Raw genomic sequence first — 13018 nt, forward strand, 5'->3', positions numbered from 1 at the left:
CAAATTATCTTCTGTGCAACATACTGGGTAATTTAGCCTGGGGCTCAGCATGTGGTGGCCACTCTACATATCTCCGTTCACACTATGCAGATATAAGCGTGGGATATGGAGGGAGTGTGGAATCCTTCTTCACTGACAGATAATGATGTTTGTACAATGTGACCCCACATTCCACTACAAGACTCCTTCAAATAGAATATATCTATCACTAGTGCTCAGGGAATTATGACCTACATCATAACTCAACACTAGTCATCAGGAGAACGTTATCAATGCCTGGGAGCTAGTTCCAGTTTTAGGAGTTGATGGGATATGTTATTATTTTTAAAAACTTTTAATGGATGTTAGTTGAATCCGTAAACAATGCCAATATTTATTTAAAAAGTGTGAGGGTTGATGATATTTTAAAACATAAATGTTAGTGCTTTGCATGAGTGCTCCAATGAGGTCTGTGATCCTTTTTTCAGTAGTTTATTTGCAGTAATGGTAAAGTATTTTGGATTTTAAGAGGATCATTTATATCATTTAGGATATAACATCATTCACCAGATAACATGTATTGTTGCCAGCATGAATTCACCTAGTGTAGAGGACATGAAACAAAACAGTTAGGGATTGTCTACCTTTACAGTCTTTTAATTTATTATGGGAGAATAAATGTTAGAGGTTAATACCACTTGATGGGCAAAAAAACTATATATGTATGTAGCAATACAATGGAAGCAGAGACCATGTTTGTTTGACATTCACAGCCATTTAGCATTTATGTCAGCTACATATGAAATATGGTGGTTCCGACAATATAGTCTTTTTTATAAAACAGTAATAACAAAATGTTGTATGGTTTGCAAAGAGCAACTCTGATGAAAGTCACGTCCTGGGCAAGTCCTTTTTAAGACAAAGGTATTAAAACATGTGATTGTATTGGTTGTTAAAGCCCTACGGTAAGACATCGGCCCCCACCAAGCATTTAGTTGACAGCCATATATTGTCTCTGTAGGAGTTGTTGCATTGAAACCCATACTTCATTTGAATTACATTATCATCGGCTGTACTGGAGACTAGTGATGTGTTTGTTATAACAGTTAAACATCTCTGGAGTTTGAAATAAAGGTTGGTCACAGCTGTTCCTACATGATTTGGGTAATTATAATTCATAAAAATATCCTTTCACAGTAAATTGATATTTGTACTGAGACCAGGTATTTAGCTGACTGAACAATTTAGTCATATTTAAGCAAGCCTTCTCTTAAAAATGATAATTTTTCGGTCGACTTTTTAAAATGGGACAGAATGCCATATCAAGCGGCAGATCCTGTTGAGTTATCTTTTAGAATAAAAAAATGGAAATTTGTGGTTATATTTCCTTAGCCAGTTCTTAACACACACAAAATATTACAGAAGAATGCTTTTAAGAAGGAATTTATCCCAATTTTGTCTTTTTTAGTTACTTATTTTTTAAACTATTACTATTTGCTACACAACCCCTGGCGTCATTTGCTTGAGAAGGAGCTTGTAATTGGAATATGTTTCTCACACTATGTACCATTTAGTTTTATCAAGTATATCATGATCATTCTTCGTTTTTTCACATCTGTTTTAACTTTAACATGTGATGGTGACTAAGTTGCCATTTTAAGCGATAGAAATAAATCGTGTCAATCAAATTACTGGTCCAGGTTAGAATGGTGCCAGTGTCGCTGGAACAGATGTTCCATGTTCACAATGCTCTGGGAACAATACTTACCACATGTGTGCACTCTGCTCAGCCAACTGGCTGTGCTAATCATCTCGGGGCGGAATCATATGTTTATATTTACTCATACCATTTCACACAATTTCACTGTGGGTAAATGGCTTTTCAGATAGTATCTTGCCAAAATAATACTGGACATATTTTTTTCTTCTTCTTCCATCTACGTTTCCTCTACTTCTTTTCCTTCCTCCTCCTTTTCTGCTTCTTGGTGCATGGTTGGCCCAGATGTCTTAGGTGTCGAGCTGCACCAGGATCTGCTGTTCATGGGTTTGAATCCAAGATTCAGCTCAAGTTTTGATTCTTTGTCTGTGGCCTTACTCTGTTAGTGGGTTATTCCAAGTTTTGAATGGGTACAATTAACACTCACTCACTCACTCACTCACTCACTCACTCACTCACTCACTCACTCACTCAAACAATCCAACCACCTGCCCACGATCCATTAATTGACAACATTTCAAAGGACACAAGAATGTACTTAAGAGGTTATTTATACATGAAAGTACTTGATCAGTTTTTGTGTCAAACGGAACAGGAACTAAATTCACAGAGGTACAAAACATTTTTTGTAAGATATATAAATGCCATATCTTATTGTGACCCAGAACTTGTTCCTATAAACAGATAGGTGTTCATGTATGCTATAGGTTGTCACATGTCAAAATGGATGCTGTTTCTCATTGGATGGACACGATAGGGTCAGAGGTCATGAGTTGTTAAATCATGACAATTTTATGACCTGTGACACAGTGAAAACAACAGTCACACAGGCATTGTCCTGGACAAATCCCAACAATATTGAAGACATATTGCATGGTTGGCTGATTCAAGACCTGTTCCCCATCAGTGGGTAAAGGTCTGTCGTATCTTCACAGTGTTATCTGTACAATAACAGCAGTATCAAATGGATAATATTGATGTTTGCTATATACTAGCTTGGCACTCCTGCGTTTTGGTTCTCTCCCTTGTGATCTTGTGATTCCTGGAAAAGGACTATGTATTTAGAATTTATCTCATTTTAAAGGATTTAATACTTGAATGTTTTGATTTGACTGAGGATTAAGCAATTGTAATTATTGAAGGAGATGAACTTTTTTCACATGGAGTGAGTGAGTGAGTGTTGTTTTACACTGCTTTTAATAATATTCCAGCACATATCATGACAGGGGACACTAGAAATGGGCTTCACACATTGTGCCCATCCATGTAGGGAATCAAACCCTGGCGTCTTACTTGATGAGCTTACACTTTAACCACTAGGCTACCCCATCGCACGTTTCATAGGAGAGTTATCTGTGTACATGTAATCCTTTTTTTGCAAACTGAAATTGAACATGCTTAAAGGTTTATTAGTCCTGCGCCATGACTGTGTAATATATATTTAGAAAGTTTATTTTTAACTGAAAGCAGAGGCAATTAAGTCTCAATCAAACTAAACCAAGCCTTGTTTTCTTGATTCAACAGTACAGGAGGAAGGGTTCTTTTGACAAAAATATATTACAATTATTTGAAAAAAGAATATTTTCATAGACTAAGTGTTAGTCAGGTATATGATATAAAGTCTACATTAACTTCTGTACAAGATTGAAAGTGGACATTTTAGGAAAATAATTAATTTGTGATACTATCATAAGCATGAACAAGTAATGTAATCAAAATACCTTTAATATCTTTACCAATACACTTAAACAGTAAATGTGTAGGACCAGCAAGACTTGGGGTTTCCGTCCAACATTTAGCTGGCTGGCAACTGAAAGACCCGTGAAGATCTGAGATAGAATAGGTTTTCAGCATCCCATGCTTGTCATATGAGACTGCTGTGCTTGTCTAAAGGAGCGACTTACAGGATCGGGTGGTCATGCTCGCTGACTTGGTTGATGCATGTCATCGTATCCCAATTCAAGGATCAATGCTCATAATGTCAGTCACTGGATTGTCTGGTCCAAACTCGATTGTTTACAGACTGCCATCATATAGCTGGCTCATAATGTCGGTCACTGGATTGTCTGGTCCAAACTCGATTATTTACAGACTGCCATCATATAGCTGGCTCATAATGTCAGTCACTGGATTGTCTGGTCCAAACTCGATTATTTACAGACTGCCATCTATAGCTGGAATATTGCTGAGTGCGACGTTAAACAACAAACAAACTAAACAAACAAAACTTAAACAGCAGAGAAAAGCCAGCCACTAAGTCTATTTTTGCTCCTCTTCATGTTAAGATCGCCAAAATAATAACACAATATTTACCCCATTATCAGTGTTGATAGGAGTCAGTATGGTGGTATTTACAAAAATCAGCCATTGTTCTGTTCGGCTATTTTTGCCACCATGCCAAAGATCGCATACAGTTGTTGTTTGGTGGTTTAATGTCAAGCTATTAAGTCTATAGATCTAACTGTAATATTTCCAAATAGACCTTTAATGGTTAACATTACCCTTTGCTATTTACATTGTAACTGTCTGGGTTTTGCATCAAGGGTTACCACCATTGTGTTGTAATACATACAAATCTGTCGGGGTAACATTGTAATGCATTTGTTGTTATGAAACAGGTGAAAGAAACAAAACTTTGTGGTTTATCAGTTGTTTTGGAATGTGCCCAACTTTATTTTGTATTATTTGATAGAATGTTTGCAGAAGTTGTCATAATACATATTAGTAAAGTGTAATTAATGTGGTTTTAAATCATTAACTTTCTTATTGAAATATTAGGATGAAAAAAAAATGTGAAAGAATGTGGTATCATTAATACAAAAATTACATTGCCAAACTCCTGTTTATATGCATCGAAGGTAAAGGGATAATAAAATAATCAATAATTACATATTAAATAAGTCTCGATTATCTGCTGAAACAGTTTCCATTGGGACTGAAACGCAAAATAGTGATGAAAATTACATGAATATGGAGTGAAAAAAAAGGATTGATTCAGATACTGTATAACTCATGTATCTTAAGACAGTGTCCTTTGTGAGGTTGTTGCAATTTGAAACTGACTTCAACCATAAATGATTTATCGTGCCAGAAGTCTCTTTAAGCCACCGAGTGGGCATAGTGAAACTCAAGTTGTGCAGTGGGTTCTGCACTGCAGGAAATAACACACGTCTTGTGGGTGGGCCATCCTGCTGAAGTGCTGTGTTCATCATTTGTAGAAGATGTAGGACTGCAGGTTTTGCAGGTAGTGTTGTCTCCAGCTGGTTGTCAGTTCAGGATGGGAACCTGGATGTGTAGGAGGATGCAGACTCGGTGTATGATGTACGTAATACTGGATGTAGAATATACGTAACTGTCGATGTATAATGTACATTATATATGTGGATTGCATATGATATGGCATGTTTCTGTTCTTAATGACAATATACCTGTAATTTCACTATGTGATATGACAGAATACTTCTTATTTCACTATGTGATATGGCAGAATACTTCTAATTTCACGAGGGGCGGTCGGGTAGCCTAATGGTTAAAGCGTTCGCTCGTCATCCTGAAGACCCGGGTTCGAATCCCGACACGAGTACAATGTTTGAAGCCCATTTTTGGTGTCCCCCACTGTGATATTGCTAAAAGTGGCATAAAACCATACTCACTCACTCACTCTAATTTCACTATGTGAAATGGCAGACTACTTCTAATTTCACTATGTGATATGGCAGACTACTTCTAATTTCACTTTGTGATATGGCAGACTACTTCTAATTTCACTATGTGATATGGCAGACTACTTCTAATTTCACTTTGTGATATGGCAGACTACTTCTAATTTCACTCTGTAAGTGGTAAGTTATTTAAGATCGGAGTTGTTGCTTGTCATGCTACTGAACATCTCACACTGACTTGTACCGAAAGGACCCCAACACATCCCTTGATCACAAGTTCTGTCATGTAGATTGGCTGATTCTAGATCTCATACAAGAGGTTTTATTGCTTCAGGGACCATTAGACCTAGGATGAAGATTGGGGGGGGAACATCTATATGTTAAGCTTGATTACATTATGTCTTGTAATCGGAGCATTTACTGTCATAAACCTGCACTAGCATGTAAAACATTTGACAGGTACATATATCTACTGCCATTTTGCATTAGAAGAACAAGAATTCCCAGAAATCTGAGAAAGGTGTGAGTGCCAAATTTGTGTTTGGTAGATCACAAGATAACCAAATTTGATACGAAGTTAGAAGAAGGTGTAATCTTTGAGACATCTTTAAATACCTGAGGAAAACAGGAAACGAGTGTTCGAGTTTATGATGTACATGTTGCTCAATACTGATAGGCGAGAGAGGTCAATATCTTGTTTTCTTTAATGACTCTTTGAGTGTGGAGCTGGCATGATGCTTACCTAGAGGATACGAGCCATGTTCAAATGTAGTCCTTATTCTCAGCAAGTGGATTCCCAGATGTTATAATAAGCCATTTCTTCAAGCTTCATCTTCAGTTTAACATACAAGGTTTCAGCACGGCTTGTTTAGAAAAGATTTTGAAGTAGTTATTTTGGATGTAAGAAAGTGTTTTTGTTCAAATATGAAACATTTGGAATATTAAGTATCCATAAAGTGTTAGGGAAGAGAATTTATGGATGTGAACTTCTTTATTATGAGGAACACAACATTTCAAAGTACAGTGATCCCTCGCTACAATGCTAACTTCAGGGTCCAAATAACCTATGTTGCCCATTTCAGACTTATAAAAAAAGATTAGAATATATGAGTATATGCTTACTCCTTCGTCAGGTAAATGAATGATACAGTGCTAATTACCCCCAGCCTCTCGTTTGCCTATCAGTACTACCCGTGCTCGTGGGTTTCACCGAAGTGGTAAACGTCTGAGACCTGCATCACTTTGGGCTTTCCTCCCACATTAAGCTGACTGTGATATGACTGGAATACTGTTAAAAGCGGTGTTAAACCCAAATCACTCACTCACTCATAATAAAGAAGTTGACATCCATAAATTCTCTTCCTTATGTGTATCACTTCTAAATGCCTTTCAAAGACTTAATAAAATGTTAGTTTAATGTATGTATTTTTTAGGGGAAATTTGAGAGTCATGTTTTACTACATATGTCTTCCCCCCGACTGGGTGTTGAATTAGGCTGGTTTTTACCCCAATAACATCTCAAGTTAAGTCTGTTTAAGATTTGGGGTAGCTTTGTTTTTATTGATTCGTGTCTCAAATCAAATCTTTTGATATCTGACATTTATTAAAGGATCAATATTATCCCTCACTGAAATGGAAAAACTGAGTGTTTATGTTAAAAAAAATGGGTATTTACGTCAAGAGTTTTTCTAGTGCGGGAAAAAAATATTCTCATAAATCAACCATGGTTTTTTAACATTCCGTTGTTGTGATCAGAACACAATGGGCATGGTTTGGTGTGTGTGAAGCGAGTAAATACTTGTGTCACACTGTGACTGTGTTTATTTGTGCATACCTGCCTATTTATGTTTTGATTTGTGCAGACAGTTGTATGAAGTGACTAGTCTGCTGCCTGGCAGCTGGGAACAGCGCAGGCTTTTAACATGGGGACATAATCGATGAAGAAATTGTAGGAGTGCTTGTACGAAGGTTTATCAACTCCAACCTTATTATCTACCAAAACTGAGCTGTATCTGAAGTGTCAAATCTCCATCAGATTTGTGGGTTAAGTAATTGAATAATGCTTTGTTTTGCATCTGTGTAACAACAAGTATGGAGCTTCCTCTAGGAATGAGGACAAGGGCGAGATACTTATTAAAACATTTTCAGCTACACATTCCCACCAACACGTCAAGCAGATCCTTGATGTACCCATTCATTTCTGTATCCTCTGTAAAACAGTCCAAGATTCAATATTATCTTTCTCACACTCCCCAGAATGTTGATTTGAGGTGTGTTATGGTGAGCTTCTTGCAAGTACCCTGTAACCATAGAATATTAAATTAATGTTTTGATTAACCAAACATGAATTCTCAGAAAAATAAGTAGTTGTTCTCGGTCGGGATTTCCCATAAAAGCATTGTAAACAATAATTTATGTATATGTTTTCAGAACATTTGCATATTTGTTGATATGAACTTTGCAGTTAACTCACTCTATTTGCTGTGAGTAATATAATTTCTGTATGGACATTTGACCCAGATGATTGTACAAGTCCAGTTCAGCTAAGGTCCCCCAGTCAGTCTTCAACAATATAAACACTTGTTGCAGGAAAGTAATACCCCAAGCTGGTATGAATCAGGAATGTCCTGCAGAGCACCGCCCTTGTGGGCCTGCAGGTCTGGTTGTCATGGCGACCACCATGTTATTGTTCCTCGTATTGCACCGGAAGTGATCTACCAACATAGGGGCTTTCAAAACACAAAAACTTTCAATGGGACATTTTTTCCAGAAATGTCATTCCTTGATAAAGCCCAGTGGCAGTGAGTCACTCTGGCTAAATTAAGACCATCAGTTCCCGAACTGCAGCCGCCAGCTTATAGGTTCCTACTTTCTCATTCAAACTTGCAACTTGTCCATGGAACTCTTGGATTACGCTCACCAAGGCTTGGTAAGATCATACCGTTTTATATTCGCTTTATTTGTGTAAATATTTTCTTAAATCATCGGCTGCTGTTGTGGTTGTGTTTACCAGTGGTAGAAGCAGCAGCTTTGAAACAAGACGATGCGAGTACATGACATACAAACAGTCGACAGGAGATAGGATGTTATTTATGAGACAAGTTTAACCAGAATGGGAGGGAGACCCAGTGGGTCTTCGTGGTTTTTATCTCCTGGCAGCCAATGGAAAATCGGGCATCTATCTACATGACTTACCTGGGTATTAATTTGTGCTGCCACGTCTTGCGTTTCCATTCACCTTCAAGCAGATGGAGATGCATGGATTCAGTTGCAGAGAATCTGGGTCTACTGATGTTTGCTTTGATTAAATCTTGACTTAAAAAGATCACTCAGAGTTATAAATGACAGACAGAGAATTTTGTGAAATGGGAAACGTAACATGAAATTAGTTTAATGTTACAGTACTAAGCTTATGGCGCTTATGTTCATGTTTAAGCTGTGAGTTTTTAGTCTTTTCTGAGTTCAAGATCAAGCCCTTCTCCTCGTCCAAAGCCCATATGCTTGTCCAAAGCCCTTGTGCTCATCCAAAGCCTGTCTGCTTATCCAAAGCCACTTCTGTTTGTTAAATGCTTGTCTGCTTGTCCAAAGCCCTTGTGCTCATCCAAAGCCTGTCTGCTTGTCCAAAGCCAGTTTGCTTGTCCAAATCCCTCGTGCTCATCCAAAGCCTGTCTGCTTGTCCAAAGCCAGTTTGCTTGTCCAAAGCCCTTGTGCTCATCCATAGCCTGTCTGCTTATCCAAAGCCACTTCTGTTTGTTAAATGCTTGTCTGCTTGTCCAAAGCCCTTGTGCTCATCCAAAGCCTGTCTGTTTGTCTAAAGCCAGTTTGCTTGTCCAAAGCCTCTTCTGTTTGTTCAAAGCTTGTTTGCTAGTCCAAAACTTGCAATAGGACCAATGAGTAGGTTCTGTGACATTTCACAGACTAGCATGGGTGACATATGCAGTTGTTCTTCTTATCTGGCCACTTTTTTCAGTTGAGTTTAAATTTTTTTCTTCTGTTGTCAATCTACTAGACCCCAACAAGAACGAATACAATTAAGCTCTTAGAGTTTCAAGATATGGAGATTAACAGCCACTGGCAGGTTAGTGGAACATTCCTCCAAATTGTATGAATCATGGGAGCAAAGTCTCATTAAGTTCAAATGGAAAAGTGCCAACTTTTTGTGGCTTTAATCCCATATTGTTTTGTGAAGCTATTCCGGGTTATCAGTATCTCTTGTCAGACATGGTGCCAGTGTATATTTGTGTGCATCTGACAAACAATAACCTAAATTAGTAACATGTAACACCTGTTATATTTGGGATAACACTTTCATGGCATTGTGTATTCATAAATTAGTAACATGTAACACATGTTATATTTGGGATAACACTTTCATGGCATTGTGTATTCATAAATTAGTAACATGTAACACATGTTATATTTGGGATAACACTTTCATGGCATTGTGTATTCATAAATTAGTAACATGTAACACATGTTATATTTGGGATAACACTTTCATGGCATTGTGTATTCATAAATTAGTAACATGTAACACATGTTATATTTGGGATAACACTTTCATGGCATTGTGTATTCATAAATTAGTAACATGTAACACATGTTATATTTGGGATAACACTTTCATGGCATTGTGTATTCATAAATTAGTAACATGTAACACATGTTATATTTGGGATAACACTTTCATGGCATTGTGTATTCATAAATTAGTAACATGTAACACATGTTATATTTGGGATAACACTTTCATGGCATTGTGTATTCATAAATTAGTAACATGTAACACATGTTATATTTGGGATAACACTTTCATGGCATTGTGTATTCATAAATTAGTAACATGTAACACATGTTATATTTGGGATAACACTTTCATGGCATTGTGTATTCATAAATTAGTAACATGTAACACATGTTATATTTGGGATAACACTTTCATGGCATTGTGTATTCATAAATTAGTAACATGTAACACATGTTATATTTGGGATAACACTTTAATGGCATTGTGTATTCATAAATTAGTAACATGTAACACATGTTATATTTGGGATAACACTTTAATGGCATTGTGTATTCATAAATTAGTAACAGTTCTTGAGAACCTAATTCAATACCTTTTAGCTGTAGAATTCTTTTTATTCACAAACAAATTTAACAAATAAATTATTAAAAATACTATAATTAGAACCTACTGTTTTCCTACCTTAACATTTGAGGAAATCAAAAACAATATTGGAATTTGGAATTTTAGACAAATACTTTTTTCGCTGGATTGGGGGGCAAAAATCCATAAGACATATAAACTTACTGTGCACCGCTAATAAAACAGTATGTTTGCCTGTAGCCGAATAGGTTGAACATCATAAACATGTGATAATATTATAACATGAATATGTTATACCACAAAGAGTCTATCATAAGCATGTAATAGTACCAGTGTAGATATGAGTTGAACATCTTTGACCTTCTTCTCTGTGTATCTCCATGTATCTCTGTCTCAACTGAAAGGATGGCTTAGGGTTTCCTGTGATCACATCAACTTGAAGATAACATAACGAGTCTTGAAGGGGCACCTGCTGCTTGTGTCCTAGTCCACAGCTTCATCATTTCCCATCCTTTCTTCATCTTGTCTTTATCAACTTTTAATCATATCTATGAATTCATAACTGAAACTTTCTGATATTGTTCAAACAGACAGATTATTCTTAGTTATTGTAGCTATTACACACCATAAAAACACTCAGTCCCACTCTTTCATTTGGGTTTTATGGCTGTGATTAATGTGTACTGACATTTGTCTGGTTTCCCAGCATTTCTTTTTTTAACCTAGCAGATGTCAACGTCTTGCATGTTTATCACCCATTTCTTCCTCCTGTTTTACCTATCACCACCTCCCCTTACTCTTTCTGTCTATCCAATATAATAATTTTTAAGCATTGTAGGTGTCAATCAAACCAAGGCCTCCTCATCACTAATATTGAAAGCTTGCATGCATATGGCTAATACACCTTTTTATGGCAGCCTTTGGCAGGCCTAGTATTTGATCTGTGATTGCTCCTGGAGCACCAGCGTGACTGGCTTGTCCCACCGAGGCTTGGCTCAGTTCATTTTGTCAGCCAGTAGGGTCAAGACTCAGCTCAAGCTAGCATCCAACAGGGCTACGCTCCATCTCCAATGATCATCCTATGAAGTTCTACTTCACGGGAAGCATTTGTCCCACTGGGCCCCAAACCTGGATAAAAGGCTTTCCCACCAGGAATCCCCACGTCTCCATGGGTTCCTGCACCTGGGCTGAATAATTATAGAAATTGTCTGATTTATTTATCCATGTCAGATTAAGTCGTATATTGCTTATCATTCTCATGGCGTTTGACATCATAAGGGGTTGGAACTGATGTCATCAGCTGTGTAAGAACTGGCCTTGACCACAGTGAAAAAAAGTCAATTGTCATCATGACTTTCAGGACTTGTCCCACTTAGAATATTGTCCTCAGTTTTATCTGGCAACTCTCTGAAGCAGGATATCGTTGTACCACCTGACTCTCAACTTCTCTATGTATCCTCTTCCTTACTGCCTGGTAAGACCACCTGTTTAATACCTTTTACTGTCCATTGTGGACATTGTGCATGCAGAAATCATGTTTGGTGATGTTGGAGATTTTTCGAGTATTATTGTTTTTTCCAATTTGGTGAAAACAGTGAAAACGGTAGCCAGCTACCAATAGATATTATTGATGAATAATATTTTGATTTAGTTGGTTTCAAGACAAAGTTTCATGCATGTGTAAGTGAAAGCTTGTGTTATCTAAAGGACAGGTATTGAGGGTAGATCATGAATGGAAATAAAAGCGATGAAGTCCTTCCATGATCATGAGAAATCTGTGCTAAAAGCAGAGTACATTGTACAATTCTGTATCATGAGCATGTGTTTATGCTTCACTGTCCATAGTGATAGTTATGTGTAGACATGGATTATAAATCGAAAGAATGAATTATTTATGGGAATTTATGTGCAAGTTCCTGGTTTTATCAACAGGTTCACGCTCTGGCACCCTCATTCTTTGTTTTATGCAAGATTAAAGATTCAAGATAATTTATGGCACAAAACACCCTCAAGGGTATATACTCGAATATATGGCATATTTTACATGACAGTCATCCTATTACTTGAAGATATATTAGCAAATAAAATTTTGTTAAAAACATACTATGAACTTCAACGCTTGACGGTTTATATTTAGAGGATTTGTAGTCATTAGTAAAAAGGGTTTTTTTAATCTTGAAGATTTATAACACTTTGAGGTTAATGAACCTTAGCCAGTTATGTCATGGGATTGATGGTACATTTTGTGAGAATAGTTCTGCCAGGCATGACAGCGAGATGGTGGAGTGAGGCATCAAGGTATGTCCTACGTACCCCAAGTCACAGCCACTGCCACCTAGTGGCAAGAATTATCACAGATGATTACCAGACATTGTCGAGCATAAAATAGCAAAGTAATAGAGCTGTAACACTTTTAACTGCCATTGTTGCCTTGTTCTCTGGAGACGAGATGTATCCAAGGGAGATAATGCACGGACCGATTGGTTGGCAGGAATTTGTGGGCATTCTATGACCTGGGCATCATATTAATAAAGCCCTAGGTTTCAAGGC

At 37.1% G+C, this 13018-nt stretch overlaps 1 protein-coding gene across 8 annotated transcripts in view; it reads left to right on the forward strand.

The window, feature by feature from the left end:
* The window catches only part of LOC124140405 (RNA-binding motif, single-stranded-interacting protein 3-like), a 321419-nt gene that overhangs the window by 239269 nt on the left and 69132 nt on the right, over positions 1–13018 (forward strand). The window lies entirely within an intron of this gene.

The sequence above is a fragment of the Haliotis rufescens genome, unplaced genomic scaffold (genome assembly GCF_023055435.1).
Source record: "Haliotis rufescens isolate VD_foot unplaced genomic scaffold, xgHalRufe1.0.p SCAF_37, whole genome shotgun sequence".
Classification (NCBI taxonomy): domain Eukaryota; kingdom Metazoa; phylum Mollusca; class Gastropoda; order Lepetellida; family Haliotidae; genus Haliotis; species Haliotis rufescens.